Source organism: Pinus tabuliformis, chromosome 6 (genome assembly GCF_031772625.1).
Source record: "Pinus tabuliformis cultivar Carrire ecotype Pingquan chromosome 6, CPIR1, whole genome shotgun sequence".
Taxonomy (NCBI): Eukaryota; Viridiplantae; Streptophyta; class Pinopsida; order Pinales; family Pinaceae; genus Pinus; species Pinus tabuliformis.
Window position 1 is genome coordinate 2,070,256,276 of NC_142292.1, and position 9,268 is coordinate 2,070,265,543.

The 9,268-nt window shown below is 37.3% G+C and overlaps 1 pseudogene; it reads right to left on the reverse strand.

Annotated features, from left to right (window-relative positions):
• Positions 1–5,017: 5,017 nt before the first annotated feature.
• Positions 5,018–8,421, reverse strand: LOC149267528 (glutamate receptor 3.1-like; annotated as a pseudogene).
• Positions 8,422–9,268: the final 847 nt, after the last annotated feature.

The following is a 9,268-nucleotide window of genomic DNA, read 5'->3' on the forward strand; positions in this document are numbered from 1 at the left end:
AAAATCTAATATATATATATATATTTCAAATATTCTCTTCTTCTTCTTCTTCTTCTTTTTCACTCTTTTAATAAATTTAAAATATAATAATAATTTTTTTATATATAATTATAAATTATATATATTATATAATTTTAATTTATATATATTATAAAATTATAATTATATAAAATTTATATATACTTTTTTGAGACCCACTTTCCTTTTATATGTAACTATATAAGGCTTATATAGTATCCTTTTTTATAATTATAATAATATTTTTTTTTTCGAAAATTTGGATGAGTCGTGACTAATTTGGATGAGACGTGATTCTTGGTACAGTCACAATCTTTAGATTTGAACGATTAAAATTATTTAGATTACACCTTTTTTCTCCAATGTTATCAAAATATCTTTTACTTTTAAAATACCATGGTCTATTACCATGGGTTGTTTTTAAAACCTCCAGTAAAAAGTAATATTTGCGTTTCACGTAAGAGCTTTTGTATCCTTGTTTTTTCTTTAACTTTTAAAATACCATGGGCTATTACCATGGGTTGTTTTTAAAACCTCCGTTAAGATGTTCTCCACGTAAAAAAATGTTCTCCAAGTAAAAAGTAAAATGTATTCCTTTTGTTTTTTGTTTTTCTTTCTTTTTCTTTTAACTTTCTAAAATACCATGGACAATTACCATGGGTTGTTTTTAAAACCGCGGGCTTCTCCACGTAAAAAGTTTTAAATATGCTTGAAAAGATTCTCGCTTATCTTTATTATGCACTTTTATCAATAATGTAAAACCCTTTTATATATATATATATATATATATATATGTATATATTTTTTTTTTCACTTTTTTTTTTCTTCGGAATATATTATTTCCTTTCCTCTTTTTTTTTATATACCCTTCTTCTTTATTTTTTATTAATTTTTTTTTAAATAATGGCCAAAGACCTAAAAAATGGAGAATCTCCCAATATGTAGTGAAACACTTCAATTATGACAGCAACGAAGTTGATGATAGGTTGATAGCCAAGGGCCTAGTGATCAGCCAACGTGGCTCTGATACCACATGAAGCGAACAAAGTTCCTTCTAAGAATTAATTACTCCAAAAGACTTGGAATATCAAATTATCCATCAAGGATATAATTATTATATTAAATAAAATGTATGAATAAGAATGATAATGAATTACAAATGAGAACGAGAGGCTTGCTTATATACCAAGCAAGTGTCTCTTCATGAAGAGTCATGTCCTATTAGACATGCCTCTTCAACCTAATTACTAGCTTAACTAACTATTATTTATGATTTTTATCTTTTACATTATATATATTATTTATATATTTTATTTGTTACAATCTCGGCTCATGGGAGCATCTCTTCTTGCAATCCGATCCATCTTAAGAAATCTCAAAGCCTATGATCCCTCTGCAGTGGAGTCACCATGAAGGACTGGTTGCATGGATTCTTTAGTGAATGGAGTCACCAGGTGAATGATTTCAGCCATATTCTTATGTCTAATCATTGTTCACCATCAACAATCAACGCTGAACTTGAGATATGTACTGGGGAAAAACAATCTACAAGTAAACCATTTCGTCGCCAGTATGGTTGCCACTATGTTAGCGCTCGAATCTGCCCTAGGCTGAAAGAAGGCAAAAATCGAGGCAACATCAAACCAAGCTCAACCTCGTAGCTAGCCCTATGAGGACCGGAGAGGGCTCTCTCCAGTCAATCTCGATAAAATGAGCAATCAGGTGCGAGATGACTAAAATTGGGAACTGATTTTAGGCTAGTAAATGGATAGGAAAGGGTATTTTGATAAATGACTGGGTTTTCTAGGCAGCGTGGGGTCAAGGAATAGCATGAACAGAGAAGTTAAATCAAAGACACAGATTATCTCTTGAGGCAAGATAGGCAAGAGATTTAACATCAAATTTGAAATACTGTGGAGTGGGTGAATTGTTGAGAGGTTGAAAAGGGCATAGAAGATGAATCCTTGTCAAACCGAAGAAAACATTAAATATGAACACTTTCCCAAAGCAGAGCAATAAATTGGATTCTGCCTTTCTCACTTTAAAATCATTCAGCTGAAAACGATTATGAATGAACTATGAAACAGAAACAAGAGACATGTGAAACAGGAGAAGAAACACATGCTAAATTCATACCGCAAGGATCTCATGAAAAAGAGCTGTACCATTCAATTATTTTCTCTATCAAATCTGTACAATGAAGCACTGGGTTTTTTCCTCCCAAACTTTCCTCAGAAGTCCAGAACCGTTTACACATAATTTTCATACAATAAATAGATTTCATCTGAGGGAAAACAAATCGATGAAAAGTAGGGAGCTGGAAAACCAATCGACGAAGATAGGGAAAGAGTTGTCCATCTGTGCTAGGGATAGAGCAACGTTACATTATTCCATTTGAAACTTTTTGATGATCAATAAAAAGACGACAAATGTAGCTGCATATCATAACTAAAGTGAAAAATAAGAAATCGAATCCTGTTTCTCTGCCCTGGTAGATGTCTCTGATTTTAATTTTGGCTTTTTGGTTTTTGACTTTTTGCCTTCACTATGCCTTTTTCACTGCTTGGTTTTCGACCTTTTCACCTTTTGATTCTATTCCAGGGAGACCCTTTCTGTTTGTTAAAGTATGTCATCTTCTTTGCATGGGCAGAAGATGCAACCTTTATAAGTGATTGGTGCCTGAAACATGCCATTCCATGCCCATTACATTTAAAAAAAAGGCCTGGAATTGAGAGGCAGTTTGATCAAAGCTACCTTGCAGCAGGTAGGCAAATCCAAGGCAGAGTCTCATATACATGGTCAGAAGATGCCTTTTAAAAAACATCCAAACAAATTAGGCTTGCATCCTTGTGATTTATGCATTCTCCTCCTTTGAATAGCTATTAGAATGAACACTGTACTTACAATTAGTCTGACATACTATAGAAATATCTTTTTAAAAAAACCACACTAATTCCTCTTTTCTCAGATATATGTCCAATTTGTGGGAAGATTCAGCAAACCAAATACAAGAAAACTGCCCTGCCAGATGTTCTTCTCACTCAATAATTATTAGTATTTGAATAAATATATGAAGCACCAAGATGAAATTGCTCATTATTGAATTTCCTGTGAAAACCTATAGAACTGCCAGAAATCAGTCTTTTGGTAATCACATGTACAGCTGCTCGGTGATCTTCATGTCAAAAGGTAGATGCATGTTGTTAATCTGAGTCGCTTATAGTTCTCTCCCTGAACCATAGAGATAGGGCATCTGAGCCTGGATTATCATCTGATGGTGAAACCCCATGGGCTGGGAGAAATCAGGACTGTAGTGCCTCTATTGCATCTTCCCAAGATTTCAACTCAGTTCTATGGGTTTCCAACAATCGTATTATGGTCTCCACGATGTGTTTTTCATCCACACCAATACACACAATCCACAAAAGCAATTGAAGGAAACATGTGAAGCTATGTTTGGAAATTCGTACAAATGGAGTATCTTCTTCTTCTTGTGGGTAACTTTTGTGAAGCATCATCTGCATCAAAGAGGTTACTGGAGTCTTTGGAAGAATTGCGAGCAAATGGATTGAATTTCCGAAGCTTTTTGCTGACAGAAGAGAAGGAGGAAGATGAAGTCTTCTTCTGTTGCTGTTACTGTTGGTTATTGTGGAGATCTCTCATATAATTTTTCATTCTTGCCACTTCTGTCTTTAACTCTTCATTCTGCTTCCACAGAGCAGCAACGTTTGCATCAGTGACAGCCAGAGGTTTTGGTTGATGGGCATTGCTGAGCATCTGCTTGCCCATGATGATTCAAATTATCATTGGGATTGGCAGTAATACTGCGAGTCTGGAGTTTATCATAGAACAACACTTGGACTGGCACGCGGCCAGTCCACCAGGCCAAGATTTCACATATAATTATAGAAGACAATGCCTTACATGATGTCATAGAATTCACATTCTTTCATAGAGAAATAACTTCAGATCTCATCTTTACTTCTGATTTTTCTTCACAGATTTCTTTGAACGAGTAGTCTTAGATGTGTGTGGATTGATGTGCTTTGATCACAATAGATGCTTCTCTTCATGGTCCTTTACGTTCTTCAGGAAAATTTCGCATTTCTCAGAAGCATATAGTTTCAGGCATTTCGTAATTCACAGAGATATATTGATTCACCGTCCTTTTCTTTTTTTCATATCCTTATAGCCTTGTCTTCTCAAAGAGCGAGTAATTTTGTTTTCTATGTTCAACCTTCAGGAATGAGTAGCCTTGACCTCAATTTCAGATTAGATGTATTTGTGTTGACAGCTTTAATTGAATAAATTGTCTTTCCATAAGCAAGTGAATGCTTCTCCACAAGATTTCAAAAGGATAAAACTTGCATCTACAGTAGTTAAGGAGTCCGGATACTTGACTATTAGTTCAAATGCCAAATATTTCATAGTAGAAACAATGTCATAGTAAACTCAAATAATCCTTAAGTATGATGCCTTAATAAGCTCAGATGTCACAGACAAGTGTTTCCGCAGTAAGTTCGGATGCCACAAAAGAATGTCAAAGATTCAGACTGTTTTTGGTCTTCCTTTCTTGCTTGAGTGAGGGTATTCAAATCTTTCCTTTTCTGTTCTTCGGCCTCCTTTATACTTTGTATAGACAACTTAGGATGATATGTGTTTCTTGCTCTAATTGAGGGATGTGTATATATATGGTCTTGTTCAAGTCATTCTTCACTAAGTTTAGAGACCATTCCACAGGATTCCACAAAGATAAACTTGTTACTTGGATGTGTGATAGTGATTCAACTTCAAACTTCTTTCCTGGACACTTCATTCTTTCATTGGGATCTATTACTTAGATGGTGCTCGTGCCTTTACCATAGCTTTGATACCATGTCGAGAAACCAAGTGTAGAGTAGATTAGGCTCCAAGGAAAAGAGTAGATTGGGCTTCCTACAGGAAGGTACCGTACCAAGGCCTGCACTCCTGAACATAATGCTCCAAACTTCCAGGAAAACTATAATGAATCGCAGCTTTCCACATCGCTCTTGTCAAAGCCCATACCAAACGCTACAGTTGCAACCACCACACGAAGCTTGTTAGAGCAAAACATGTCCTGAGTTTTCCTTCGATCCTTTGCAGGTAAGCCATTATGATAGCTATTTGCATGGATATTATTATCACGAAGAAGCTTTCTGACAGAATATGTCTTAGCCCACAAAATTACCAAATCAAAGTTATCCATTCAATTAAGCTGCATGGAAACGAATATGGATTCCCCAGGACTTTTAGAAAGCTAGGATCTTCTCTTTGTAAATCTCTGGAGTAATTTTTAATATATCCTTTGCAAGCCCATTCAGAGAAAAGTGTAGCTAGACCCATGTCAGCGACAGGAGCTGCTAGGCGCATGTCTTTGAAGCATTTCCTTTGATTCCTTTTCACTCAGTATTGCAACAAGCCATGGTAAAACACATTCCAGTGATTTCAATGGTGTCTTTAAAGATATCTCAGCTATCTGCTGATGGACTGTCTATTTGGAGGCCGCTTGCGAATTGTTTAGTTTTCTTTTACATGTGTCATCTGAAAAAATGATTTTCCATTCAAATTTTGCTTTTAATGAACGCACCCAGCTGCCATTCTCCTTTAATACCATGTGTAACACAATCACAACAAATTCATTACTCTGTTTAGTAGGATCAAAACGTATGATTATGCGCCCTTCATCCCTCTGAACAACGCATTGGTTTAAAAAAAAGGCAGCCTTTACGTGCCCAGTATGGAGATAGCCACATTGGAACCTCTTGGTTTGCTTCTTGCATGAGTTCAGACAACGGCCTTGCTAGAGAAAGGTTACTTTCATAAAAAAAAAAACAGTTACCAACCCTGATTTACCAACACAACCTGTACGCCCTATACCATGGACATAGTCATCAATATTGCTTGGCAAATCAAAATTAATTACATGCGCCACCTGTGTAATATCAAGTCCACGTTCAGCCACACTTCCTTCTTTTAGTCCCAAAGACAATGCTCTAGCATATCTCTCTGGTGAATCAAAAGGAACAAGTCTGTATTGGGCTATATTGAATGTTTCTGATAGATACTTTTGAACATATGATCCTGTTTGATATCCTATTGGTAAATTGCTTGACACTAAACTATCAATTCCAGTTATTGTTGTTGAAAGCCGCTGCGCTGTGAGGATCGATGTTAGACTTGCAGTGTAACTTTGACTGATGATTAAGATCACAAATAGCCATATGAGAAGCACGGCTCGCCCAAGAGTGCTCTTAGTGTTTTTCTTGTGTGCGAAGAACATCGTAGAGAAAGCAGACCAGAGAACATTACTAACTTGTCACTGTGGAGGCCCTCGAAACTCAGGGTTTACTCTATGCTCCACAATCCATACAACAGCTCCCATGATGAGAAAAAAAAGCACCAGTCGTACACCACATCCCTGGTGAAAATGGATGCAAGAAAGCCCATGGATTCGATTCTATCTCGTTTGCACGAACCACTACAACCAGGCCTGTTTCTATGTAAGGTTGTGTGAAGTCCACAATTTTCGACCGATTTTTCACAATAAGAACGTCTCCAACGACTGCATCATATTTCTGTAAAGCGACCTGCTCCACGAGATCGTTGTAATTGGGTGTAGAATCCCCTGTTCCATAAGGTCTAAATGTGTACTGAACAATATAAGGAAGCGATTTCACTGCAGCCACAAACACATCAATACAATATCCTTTTACCGCGTTGCTGCCTTTCACTGTTGTCACAAATTCTTTGAACCCTGTCTTTCTTGGCACCCCAATCACAAGTTGGCTGCCATGAACCCAACCCCGTGGCACTGTTTTGCTTTGACCAGGCCATATAATACCAGAGACTGTTAGATTTATATGAGATTCATTATTACTGATGGTAGCTGTATATTCTGGAGGGGTAACTGATAAACCAGTTTGTTTTGACCAGAAACCAATGTTGCGGAAGCCTTTATCAACTACATTGATAATCTCAAATGCAGAGCTCATCAAGTTCCCATTTTTTTCCAAGAGTACAGGACCTACAATGCCGTTGAAATTAGTTTGTAATATTATCTTTTGTAACTATGCTCCTCCTTCAAAGACCTTCATTTCTGCTAGTTCTTATTTGCCTCCGCTCTGACTTGATAGAGAAGATGGTTCTGCAAAAGAGATATTTCCTCCTTGTTTGAAGTAGGTGTTGAGAGAGTGAGCAATCATCAGTATACTGTCATAAGCATATAGTCCAAATGCATTCAAGGAGGCGTTAACCATATTGTCTGTTTGTAATTTTTTCCACCTTTGTGCAATTACACGCTGCTGTCTTGAATTTGGAGTATGTGGACGCAGGCTGATTAAACCTTGAAGTGACTTCATGATGCCTTCTTCAAGTAAACCAGAATCTAAAACAGAAGATAGCCAATTTGTGGCTATCCAGACATAGCCGGTGCTCAACATACCAATGTCCTTAACTTCAGAAAAAAGTTTAAGGCCAGCATCTGAAAACATGTGGACTACAAAAACTCGTGTATCCATCGAAGCCAAGTTTGTCAACACATCACCCATCTGGCTTGGGCCAACTCCAGGAATCATAGCTGCCTTATTGGAAATCTTAGCTCCCACATTTGCCAGAGCATCCCCTAATGCAGAAATTCCATTTCTCCCATGGTCCTCATCCATATACACGGCAACAGCTTCTTTCCAGCCAAATGAATCCACAAAATCTCCTAGTTCATGAAAGCGCTCTGGTGCAAGATAACAACGACGTCTTCCTCCATTTGCAGAGAAACAATAGAAATTTTGATTTTCTGACCTGTGCGTCGCGCGTCATAGCCAGTGCGCTGCGCCTGGCGAGTGCGTCGCACCAGTGTATATTTGCACTGTGTAAAAGCGCCCAGTGCGCTGCGCAACCCATGTGCGCCGCGCCATATGCTCTATGCGCCACGGACCCAAATCCACACACAGTTTGCCTTAAATTTTGTTTGAGTTGCTCCCAAGTCATGAGTTTCATTATTTGATTATTTCCATGCTTTCGATTTGAATGGATTGCATTAGCTGCAGCATCATCCATCGTTGTTCCTGTAAAAACATGAGGCTGGGAATTTTGAGAAGCTTCCATGTCATCTGCACTATTGGATAACCGTTTTGGAGTTGAGAAACCTTCAGCATCATCAGTAACATCTATTTTCATTTTCAAAGCTAGGTCTGCAATGTTATTTGCTGGCATTGAATTTGGGTTCTCATTCTCCAAACACTGCTTTTGTCTAATTTTACCAGCAGACATAAAATAAGGTTTAACTTTCCCTGGTGTCTTGTCCTTTCCCTTTAATGTTGGGGCAGATAGCGAAGCTCTTCTTGCTTTGCTTCTAGATTTCTTCTCTGTCGCTGGCAATCTTGTCATGTTGTGAATAACAGATTTGGATCCTTGAAACTTCAGCAAGTACGAATGATGAGATGTCTGCTCAAAAGTTGTCTCGTGCTGCTGATCACATCCTCGTTCCCATAAGTGTTCACCATGCCCTGTAGCAGGGCTTCAAGCTGCCATATCTCAATGTATCCTAAATGATCTGGATCAAGCTCCTCCATGATGAGACCAGCATATTCTGCAACATTCTCCTTCAACTTTGCTAGTCTGTTTGCAGAAGCACTCAGCACAATAACCTTCTTAACCTCATCTTTTGATATTCGGCCCACCAAGTTGTATAATTTTGGCATTCTGGCATTTGAATGCAAACTCTGTTTTGTTTGATTTTGCTTTGTCTCTTTGTGCTGATGATGTTCTTTCTATTTGTGCTTTTGCAGGGATAGGAGCAGCTAAAGCTGCGGCCATTGAAGAGTTGTACAATTTTGAAACACTTTGACAAATTACATGTTTATTACAAAAACACATTTGATGATTTCTTCTTCAAAACAGGGTTTTGAAGAAGAATCAAATCTCGCATTATTGATGATGACATCCTTGAAATAAAAACTTACTGAACCTCCCTTTGGCCTGCAAGCGTTATTTCACACTTCTGGAGACAAAACCCTAGACTCAAGAATTAAAATGACTCTTTTTGACCGAAATGGCATTTGATGATTACAAATGATGAGAAATGAACCTTGGTGAATTTGACTCTGACAGAGGCCTGACAAGACTAAGTCTAACATCATATACAATAAAACTCAATTATGATTTAATATATTAACGTATTACAATTTTCAAACGAAAAAAATAATATCACTTTAGCTCTTATATATATAAATAA